General features: G+C 42.3%; 1 protein-coding gene and 1 long non-coding RNA gene across 4 annotated transcripts in view; one reads left to right on the top strand and one right to left on the bottom strand.

Annotated features, from left to right (window-relative positions):
- Positions 1 to 978: 978 nt before the first annotated feature.
- LOC110352797 (uncharacterized) lies at positions 979 to 6,240 on the bottom strand. Its single transcript, XR_002402379.4, has 3 exons — positions 6,122 to 6,240; positions 5,876 to 5,993; positions 979 to 3,488 (listed from the first exon to the last, which is right to left on the bottom strand). It is a non-coding gene; the product is annotated as an uncharacterized lncRNA (long non-coding RNA).
- Positions 3,293 to 11,201, top strand: part of LOC101794429 (contactin-6) — a 145,655-nt gene continuing 137,746 nt past the window's right edge. For all 3 annotated transcript variants that reach the window (XM_072044321.1, XM_072044318.1, XM_072044320.1), the window contains exon 1: positions 3,293 to 3,433. The gene's annotated coding sequence lies outside the window, so the exon portion shown is untranslated. The remainder of the gene's footprint in view (positions 3,434 to 11,201) is intronic.

The following is an 11,201-nucleotide window of genomic DNA, read 5'->3' as shown; positions in this document are numbered from 1 at the left end:
CACAGCGTAAATGCCAAACAGCCATTTAGGTTGTTTAATAGATGAGTTTCAAAGCAGTAGATGGCACTGCCTGAATAAAGCACCTCATGGGATGCAATCACATTCCTTTGTTCAAGAGAGTTTCATCTTGGTCCTTAAATTTTGCTTCTGTGATCGTAGGGACTAGCTCAAGGACAAGTTGCTGTTTGAGCATAGCAGAAAGAGTCTAGATCATATTAGTCCTTGATCTAATTCACTTTAAAATGTTGCTGAAGACATCTTGGATTTATCTACTCTGTCTAAAGTAGAGATAGAAAAACTGACACAGCCACAAGAAGTCAGCAGTAAGCTGGAAAGCTCTATCTCCTTCTGAAGGCACAGTGACAGCTCTTACAAAAAAACGCATGTATCATCTGAAGGCATCTCCAATTTTTACAGAGAAAACGGAGGAGAAAGTGTCTTCCAGGCCATTTCTCAGCAGAGTTTTTGCAAGAGACACCTTGGTCCAACTCCTGCTAATTCACTTCTGTCTTCTAGCCTATGCTCCAGATTCTATCTGCTGTCTGTTTTATAGACCAGATTCTATCTCTATTATTTTTAGCCTAAAACAATGTCCTGAAAGGTACACAAGGACTTTGTGCACTTCGTATTGAGCTCTGAAATCTTTGGGCTCATTATTAGGTAGCATCAACTTCTGGGGTAACTACAGCCCAGCCAGGGACAGCCGGGATTGCTTGACCCTCTCCCTAGTTTGGTTTACAATACAGCAGTAATTGCCCTGCTCTGACACTATCAAAACCACAACAGAAGTAGCAAGAAGGTTTAATGGCTGAAGGGATTTATCTAAGTGGCTTCTGACTGCTGGAAACACGGTAATGTTACGTATGTTAAATAGGTCTTTTTGATCTGTATTTAAAAATAGTAAAAAAAGAACAACAAAAAACTGTTGGACAGAATTTTTTTTTATTTTTTTTTTTTAAACAGAATATGGCAATTCTTCAAAACCATTTGGAAAAAAAGTCAATATCAATGAAATTTTATTTTGGAAAAATAATAGGCAAAAATGCAACATTTTGTTAACATTTAAATGTTCTATCTTGACCTTTAGGAGCAGTCTGTTCTGATATTCAATTTTATCATCACTTTGTGTCATTTCTAAAAGATATAAGCATATCTGTAATGGAGGATACTATACTTCAGAAAAAGTAATTCAGAACTTCACAAGTTTTAATAACAAAACACACACACACAAAAAGACGTTCAGAAGTTCAAAGTTCAGACATATTTAAGTGTTAGCCTTTCCTGATTGAAAGTATTAGAACTTGAAATGAATGATCTACCTTTAGAAGGGTCATTTCTGGTTGTTTCCATTGCCAGTCAGAAATTGGAAAGATTTAACAGCATTAGTTTCCCCAGCTACTGCGAAGTCCTGTTCCTGGTCTTGTTTAATAGTGAATGCATAAGCAAAATAGGTTCTTTTATTTTTTTAATGTATATAGAAAAGATTAGACCTTTAATAAACTTTAAAATTAGCAAGAAAAAGCTTGGGTTAGCCAGTTTAAACCAACTTCTTGTCTATTTACTCTTTATGCAGCTTAGAAAATGCATTCCTATTATTTAAAATAAAAATTTAATGAGGAAATACCTAAAATTCCATTTCAAATTTTATTCCTAATTAAAAATAGGACTAATTATAATGTCTGTCTACTTTGGAAGGTGCTGCAAGGCTTAATTAATTGTCAGTAAAGCTTATTTGAGATGCTCATGCAATGGAAGTGTAAAATTGTTTATGTTAATCAGGACAGCTATGTCAGCCCTGATTCTGGAGGGGGATACATACCGTAACATCCCCACAGTGTAGGATGCCCTGCACTTGGACACACATCCCACCAGTTCCTGTTGTGTCCTGCCACCTCCATCTTACAAGCAAAAAAAAAAAAAAGAAAAAAAAGACTAGAACAGCTGAGGCACTTCCTAGGTCATGGGGAAATTCCTCCACAGAGGTTGGGTTGGATCCAGCTCTCTTAACTCAGATGCAAATCCTCCTCCAAACCATCCTCCTCTTCAAACAAAAACTTTTCCTAACCCTCTGCTTTTAGAAGGGATAACGTCTTCACCTTCTCTCCTACATCTACCATAATTTTATCTGTCCTCTAAGCTGCCTTGTCTCCACAGCCACCTCCAGTAAGAGCAACCTGACTGCAACACAGCAATGCTTTTGCATGGGCTGACAAGTACAGCAGCTCAGCCATGGGGCAATGAGCCACAGCACCTCAACACATCCAGATTACACTGATGGGAAGGAAGGAGCAGCCTGAAATGACTAGCATGGTGGTTGAGGGGAGAGCACCCGGGTGTAGGTGGGACGAATTGCACCCAAGCAACAAAGCAATGAATTGTCCGTGTGCCACTGTGGGTTTTTGCCACCTACTTTCCACTTCCTCTCTACTTGCCATTGCTCAGACAGGCATGCAATTAATCCCATTACAAACTAATGGATTTACACCAAGATTACATTAAAACGTGGTGAAGCAATGCCTGTGACACAATTGCACTTTTCTTGGCAGAAACATTCCGAAAACTGCTCTTTCCACTTCCTTCCCCTGTGAATACAAATAACTTTTGCTTACTAACAGAAAGGCATTCCCCTGTCTGAGCTTTGCATTTGATCTCTGCTGAAGCAGTCTCAAGAGGAAAAATGGGAATCTAAGAAGGTTTGAAGTTTGTGTGTAATCAGGATTTATGTCTGTACTACTTCAAACAACTCCTTTTTTTTTTTTTTTTTTTTGAATATGCAAAATATGATGGGGTAGTAAAACGTTCTGGGAGGACAGTCAGTGCTGGGATGCAGTGACTGTCAGCTAGCTCGCATCCTATGGGCTTCCTCCTATGGAGCTCAAGAAGCAATTGTGGGACCCAGCACTAAACAAAATTATTTCCATTCCTATTTTAAACACAATACTGGGTAGTGACCCAGTTATCAGGGAGAGAGGTTTTCTGATTACCTGACAGGAGCTCATATTTGTACAAAAAGAATAGCAAGAGAACATTTAATCTTTTATGCTACTAGTACGACAGCTGTGCTTTCACTCTCTCAGCTTGCTTGAAGGATGATCAGTGCAGAGCTAATTTTTATACGTTTAAGATTTCCAGATAGGAATATGCATGAACTATAGTAGCTGTTTATCTGCTTCAAGCACTAATTGTGTGGGTCCTAGCACGAGTGCAGCAGGAAAGCAGTGTATTTCACGGTTAATACCAGTGAAGAGACACGCAATGCTCAGTGGATAAAAGGCTTGTAGTCCCAGCTGGGAAAATAGTTCCATTATCTCCCAGCTGCATAGACCTTCCATACGGCTCCGTTCTGCCTCGATGAACACTGTGCCTTGCTGAGAGCTTGAAACAGTTCTGCAGAAAATTGTAAAGATCCTGAGACATTTCACTGTTAAGATCTGTAAGTACAGAATTGTGCTGTCTACTGCAATGTGAATATGCTGGGGGAAAGCTGCCTTTAAGAAAAAAAAAAAAAAGATCAGTAATTTTCATTACCATAAGGGGGTAGAGAAATAAAGAAGTGAATTTTCTTCATTATGTTATGTGTCTCTAAATGGCTGATGATTTAAATGTATACATTCTTGGAAGAGAAAAATGTATATAATGAATTTGTATGCATGTGAGGTCTGAGTCAGAGCGGGAGACTGCTAGTAACAGACACCACAGGTATATTTTTTGAGAATATCACAGCTCTGTGCTGCAGTAGAACGGACAACACAGAGGATGACAGTGCTAATTTTGGCACTTTCATATGACTTTCTACAGCATATTAAAAATGAGGTGGGTAATGAATGATCAATCTAGTTTTTACCAGCTGAAAGTGTAAAAGCAATAAATATAAATCTTAAGGAAATTTAAGCAAGTTTTTATAACAAAGTTTTTTCCTGTTGCTCATTAAAAAAAAATAATAATCAAGGTTACAGCATATACTGAACTTTGGTTTTGCATTCAAAGACCTGCAAGAGTTTTAGTTTTGGTGTTGTCATTTACTTATTGTGTATGACACAGCCTTAGAAGAAATGTGATACTTCATAAAAAGTTTTGAAAGTCCACGGCTACAGAAGCAAGAAGCTGCTTGACTAGGGCTTTATGTGAAATTGTATACTCCCATAGTGCTTTCTGGGTGAACACCTTGAGTCAGACAGTTGCTGCATGTCTGACGGGTCTCCTCCTCCAGCAGCCTTTGCACAATCAGGCTGAACGCTAACAATTTCCTGCAGCACTTCTGCACCTGAATGATTAAACAAGAGGCAAACACTCTGCAGCCTATTTAAATAAGTTAGCTGTCCTTTTCTCAAAACTGCAGTCATTTCCAAGTAACTATTATAAGTTAAAAATCAGATTATTTATGTTTCTGAAGTAGTACTTCCTCCATCCCTTTATTCCCCCCCCCCCCATCTTCCCAAGAGAGGGGAATTACCAGACTTTCCACATCCAGTATTTGGAAAGTTCTGCAAGTTCACTGAGTTGGGGTGTGTGTGTGTGTGCGCATGTGTGTAACTAAAGCCTGCAGTGTTTGTAATTCTGAGCATCACCCCACCACAAATAACCCATCTTCATCAGCCAGCTTTTGCTTTGGTGCTCCAGAGGCACTATGTCAGTGTTTCACGTTCCATGAGTCTCTGCTTCAGAGGTTTTATGACACTAAAAAGTCCCAAATCAGTACCTATATGAAGTTAGCAACTATCGTATATCAAATTTTACTGTGTAAAAAAGAAAAATAAAACACACCAATGTATGCAGCTATAGTTTTCAAATGCTGGTGAGGTACAGATTGCCATGTATTAGAAGTGTTACTTTCCATGCTGGGGATAAAATTATAAATAATATATAATGACTTAAGTGCTTTAAATCAAAGTTGAGACATGCCTCTTTTCTAATTCTGATCGTAAAGCTGGAAGAAAAGGAAAGGTTTGTGGTGCATAATGGGCTACCCTAAAATTAATTTCTTGCTGTTGAAGCAAATATTTCCATCACAAAACAAGGTGCCAGCATCCCCAAGGGGACTTGAAACACAAAGTTGTATGTTTGCATTATGTGGGCATGAAACACTATTTGTATTTGAACAGAAAATTTTCATTAGAAGGATGTTTGTCTCTGTCTTGTGAGTACATAGAAATATATCAGCTCTTCAAAATGACATTCAAAGATTTTCCTTTCCTCCCCTCCCCAAACTGTATTAGCTGCGTGCTACTACAAGACAATATTCCTTTTGTTTAAAATTGTGACTGAGTTTATTCCAGACGATGGTTCTACCAGCCCCTGCCCAGAGCTCAGCCAGATGCTGCTTGCAGCCCTGGTGCCAGGCTCACCCAGGGCCCAGGACCCCAAACCCACCCCAGCTGGCCCCACATCCTTGCCCAGTCTGCTGCAGAGGTCCAGGCTTGCAGCAAACGTTCTTACGGAGAGTGAACTCCAGAGGAAGAGGGGTCAAAAAGCCCTTATTCCTTCTTAACAAAAGCTGTACTCAACATGGATTACAACTAGGTATACATGCACCTTTATAGCTTAGCCCTCCAGGTATGAACCAGTCTCTAAAAAGGAAAGGCACAAGTCACTTCTGATGTGTTTTTTCAACTACAGTTGCCTGCGCTGGCAGTTATCTTTGGGATACCAAAAAACCTGCATTGTGAGGATGCACCAGTATGTAGATGGCCTTATTTCTACTCATAAGCTAAGAGCTCTTTGCAAGCCTCTCTTACTTACGCAGTCTTTCTACAAATGCAGAACATGTAAGTTAAAAATCACCACATCATTAAAAAGAGAACCAAATAACTTGGAGCACCTTACCTATAGGAAACAAAGAAAACCCTAGCACAGTAGAACAGGACACAGTACTTACAGTTCTCCATCTTGGTGACAGAACAACCACGTGCAACTGGTGTGAAGCAAAGCACCCGAGCTCTTGGAGACCCTATCCTAATGCTAGGAGGCTGCTGAACAGGCCAGATCAGTGCACACTAAAGGATTAGAAAGAGATTTTTACATAAAGACACAGAGGAGAACTTGGATATATCAATTTTTAAAGTTTTGGGATCTTTAGGCTGAGAGGAAAACCTTGAGCTCTGCCATCCCTCCAAGCTCTCACCTCCAACTCCTCTGCCCCAAGAAGCTCCAGGCAGGTGGACCAGGCCCCACCCCAGGGCACTTGCAGCTCCTTAGCACTTGCTTCTGCTTTGCCTCTTGAGGACAAAAGGTGTTCTCACATGTGTTCAGGGAGTGCAAAATTAATTGTCCCAGTGTAGTCAAAGAGATAATTAAAGACTCCTAACTGCCCACTCCATTTTCAGTAATTTGGTTTACAAAACTACTTCTTTGATGTTGTTGGTGGTTTTTTGTTTGTTTGTTTGTTTTTTGTTTTTCTGTTTTTGTTTTTGCTTTTTTGTTTGTTTGTTTTGTTTTGGTGGTGGTAATGGTGGGGTTCTTGTTTTGTTTCAGTATGAAATGCTTCACCAAGATCTCACTGCTAGGTTAGCTTGGGTAACCCACATCTGCCCAAGCCTAAAGCGAGGGTGTCTCTCTATCAGACAGGCCTGTAGGTGCTATCATCTCTGTACTGACACTTGCCCACGTGAGTTTCTTTGCATAGTTAGATGCTGAAATCTTTTTAGGATTATATCCCAGGAAATTTGATCAGCTTCAGAAATTTTGGGAAGAGTGGCCTCGTTGCCACTGCTCCTCCACACCCTCTTAATTCCATCTGGGCCCAGGGACAGGCACTGCCACCAGCCTGGGCACTTTTTGGAGCTCAGCGCAGGAGGCAACGAAGGGGATCGACTGACAGACAGTGTGAGTAGCTCTCCAGGTTGCCCTGAGGCTATGGGGCTGGGGCTCTTTGTGGTGGTTTGGGTTTTCCGCAAGGCAGAAACACCCCAGAATATAGGAGAGCAACTGAGAGACAGGGACAGGGAGGAGGGAGAGTAATTTTCCTCACTTAGACCCTCTAATATATTTCTAGCCTATAAAGACAAGAAGAAATGGATAAAGACGGTCAGAAACGCAGTTTGTTTTATTAAAATTCTTGACAGCATCTGCTGTAATGCTCTTGTTAAAAGAGATAGAAAACAGCAGAAAGATGAGAGAAACAGTGTTATGTCCTTGCTGTTTACACAATGTAATAATACAGGAACTGATATAATTGGCTTCCAGATAACTGTTTTTATTAGCTATAAACAAACGCGAGTGACCCAGCCACGCAGGTACACAATAACCTTCTTGGGCTCCCATCACAGCTCCCAGATGCCTCTCAAGGAATTAAAGATGCTACCTAATTTTTCTAAACTAAGTACCTGCCTGGCTTCAGGACAGCTTGATGTGACTACCAATAGGATCCATTTTATAAATAAGATTCCTCAGATGAAATCTGAAGACTGTTTCATATTTTTTCACAAACTGTGCTGTCCCATGGCCATAACCAAAGCATGAAGATCCCAGGTCCCTATCTATGGCGAAGCCTGCAAGGAAACTCTAATTAAACTTGTGATGTGGGAAAGGGTTGGCTGGAAAACAGTGGCTAATTTGCTAACCTGGATTGGGTGGATTACACTCTGCTGTTCTTGCTCAGCCTTTCTCAGGAAGGTTTTTCTAGGGTCAAGATGACCAAACCCTGGGAGAGGTGGGCCCACAGCAGCCAGCAGTCTGGGGTTAGGACCCCCTCTGGCCTACAGGAGATCACTCTTTAGGCAGAGAAGAAATTTCATCACTGTTGATGACCTAAACTCCTGCTATTGTGAAACCTTGCTCCGGCAGTTTTCCCATATATTTATGAAATCTTCCCATAGAAAATATTGTCAGAGCTGGTGCTGTATGTGAGTTGCTGCTATCACACTGAGCTATTGAACACCTCACAGTGCTCAGACTTCACTGCTAACTGACTTGGGGAGGAACAGATTTTAGAGAAATGCCAGGGTTCAGCTAATGAGGAAACCCCTGAAAGCCTGGTGCACCATATACTTCACCAACGTAAACCCATTTCTCCCAGGCACTGTGTTCAGCACTGTGTGGTGCCTTTGGTGAGAGAAATGGGGATTAAAAGCACTGAAGTTTCTGCAACTTCATCTCCTCAAACGCTTTCTGATAATCCTACCATGAAATTACAAAACCAGCAGGACCAGGGCAAGCCTTACTATAAACTGTGCTTCCTCCATTTGTAAAGAAATCCAGATAAAATGTGGATTTGTGTCCCCTGAAATAGACCCCTGTTCCACATGGGCTCCCCAGCATCCTGCATGGGCTCAGTTTCCCATCACTCTGCTCCGTTGTCGTGGTTGTCAGACTTTGGGCTTGTTTGCAGAATCCATCCCTGCCTTTCTAGCATCTTATGGATCCCAATAAGTCTGTCCTTGAACAGGGTAAATGAATAAAACCAAGCATGTTATTTGCTCTGTGGGACTGTCCTCTGCAGAGAAGGCGTACGCAGCCTTTGGGGAGCCATGCTGTGTGTCTGGGCTCATCTCCAGCGCTGTTGCTGATCGTCCTTGGTGCCTCAGTTGCACTTCTCTGGCCTGTCTGGTAGCCACTGCTATTACAGAAACTGTTTGTAATGATTGCTTTAGAGTCAGATCAGCCCTGTATGGTAACTGGTGAGCACTGCGTGGTTTGCTGTACCGTGCTGTAGCTGGTCCCTGGTACTGCAGCATTTAAGCTCCCCTCAAACTGGTGATGTTCTGTTAATTTCCTTAACTCAGGCACTTATCCCCAAATGGTTTCACTTTCCTTTGGATGATAATAGCAGGGAGGCTCTGTAACCAGCAGCAGAGCTGGGGGCTGAGGAAATTCTACAAAATCACCTCTCTCCCAGAAATTGTTTTGTCTGCCAGCTTAACAGGAGCACTCGGGCTGCACAGCAGGTTAGAGGTTTTACCCCTATTATACTCACTTAAACTGCCACCTTTTTCTCAGCACTGACATCATTAGCTATGACATGTTGCTGAAGCCTCTCCACAGAGGTGACCCAGTCCTTGCTGGAGCTATCAGGCAAAGCTAAAAGCCATATATATATATATATACATTTAACTCTCTTCTTTCCAATATTGCTCACCCTGAAGCTGTCAGAGGTTCTGGTCTAACCTCTCCTAACCCACTGCCCTAACCCCTCTCTCATCCCTCTGTTCCACTATATCCATGAGCTAGGTCTGGATTTCCAGTCCTGGCTCAATTGCCTCACCCAAAGATCCATATTAAGTAACAATATTAAATAACAATATTTACCAACTGCATATGTATGGTGTATGACAGCCATGTAGCTGTCTGTTTGGTGGGAGCGTAGCCACAGGGGAAAGCCCTGCCAGAGGGATGTCTTCTGCTGAAAAGGAAAATCTTCACTTCAGATAGAAGCACTTATTTATTTCTATGCACAATTTTATGTTAAGCAAACAAAGCAAAGCAAAGACTCTTTCCACAGTGAGAGAATTCTCATAGGAGTGAATTTACTGTGAGCACAGGCTGCCTGTGCTGTACTGAGCAGGATGAGGCCGCCCTGGGATCCCTGAAAACACCTTCCTCAGACAAGGCTGGAGATGTGGTGTGAATGGGGGATCTTGCACCCTGCGCAGGTCCAGCTGGCTGAATCGCAGACCCCAGAGCTGCTGTGGGGTCTGTGCTGTGTCCCCCACCTGCTTCCCACTGCTCCGTCAGGGCTCCTGGCTCTGGCAGCCCCCACTGTCACATCTTTCTTTTCATCTTTCCTGGCGAGGGGGGAGCTGAGCAGAGGGCTTTGAGGATTTGTCTCCTTTTTCCCCCCTGTTTCTATCTGTTAATGGCATCATTCCTGCCCTGTGCTGCCACCATGCCCCAAGCACCATCCGTGCTGCAGCAGCAGGGGTTTTTTTGTGCCCTGTCACTGCACACCTCCCTGCTTCTGTCTCCGTCCGAGACATCACCTGGACTGTTAGTAGCCGCCTGCAGCACAGGAGAATCCTGGCTTATGAACCTGCTTTCAGTTGCTGCAGTTCTAGCCAGGAATAAACTGCTCTTAACCTAAATACTCCTCTGAGGACACTGAGCTTGGGGGAAGAAACATAACTGTGTTGTATCTAGTACAAGCAGGAATAAGAAAGCCCAGTACATACTGTGTAACTCCAGGAAGACATCAGCAAAGGGGTTGGCAAGGGGAAGACCAGCTTTGAAGACAGCGAAGCAATAATGGCCTCTTTATATTGCAGTAAATGTAATGCTTTCAAATAAAACATATACTACTGCAGCTACGGAGACTGTAAAGGCATCCAAAGCAAAAGCCTTGTCCAAGTGTGGGCTGTGGCCTAAAACCACAAGGAAAAGTGAAATTCCAGCAAGTGGAAGCCCCCTTCATCCCAGCTCAGGGGGAGCGAGAGCAGGTGGGAGCTACAGTGCTATGGGGAGCCACATGGCACAAAAATCATGGGGTCATTTACACGGTAAATGAAAAATGATAAAAACAACAGAATGAACTAGTTTGCGCAAAGCTCACCAGTGTGCTAAGCAGCCTTGGGAGGACATTTTGATCATTGAAACCTGGCATAAAATGGGTGAACTGTGAGCAGGTAGAGAGTCTGTGGTTAAATTTGTGGGGAAAATATTCTGCATTTTAAGCAAATCTACTTATGTGAGCCAGAGTCTACCACTAAATCTCAAAGAATGTTTGATAACTAGAGACTTCAGGAAGACTATTGGTATTTTGGGATGCTCTGAGGAAGGCTATGGGGAGTGCTACTTGGTATTATTCTGTACTTCAGGTATTTCAGCATTAATTGCACAGCTTTACTGAGAGATTACTAGTTTTAAAGTTAGCCTTATTGTTAGGCTAGGTGTTGAATAATGGATGATATTAAACTTTGGGTTAGGGATTCTGAAGACTGATTCAGAAGACATAAAGAAGAGATACTCTAAGTCTAACTTCTGTCAAAAAATGGTAGGATAAAAGTTATGTGTGAAGCATACGAACTGACAAAAGGCACCTTAATCACTGATTCAGGTAAAATATAAATAACTAACCACGTCACGATTATACCTCTTTGTCTGGCTGACTTTCTCAGCCAGATTGATTCAGAATCCACCTAAGCCCTGTAAGGAATTAGCAGGAAAACGCTTTGTTTGACAGTGCTGAGGTTGTTCTGGCAGCCACCAGCAGTACCCAAAAATAAGCCCCATACACAGCCTAACCAGGGGCGCATGGTCTGTGCAATCATAGA

The sequence above is a fragment of the Anas platyrhynchos genome, chromosome 13 (genome assembly GCF_047663525.1).
Source record: "Anas platyrhynchos isolate ZD024472 breed Pekin duck chromosome 13, IASCAAS_PekinDuck_T2T, whole genome shotgun sequence".
NCBI lineage: Eukaryota > Metazoa > Chordata > Aves > Anseriformes > Anatidae > Anas > Anas platyrhynchos.
This window is presented reverse-complemented; position numbering and strand designations above follow the sequence as displayed.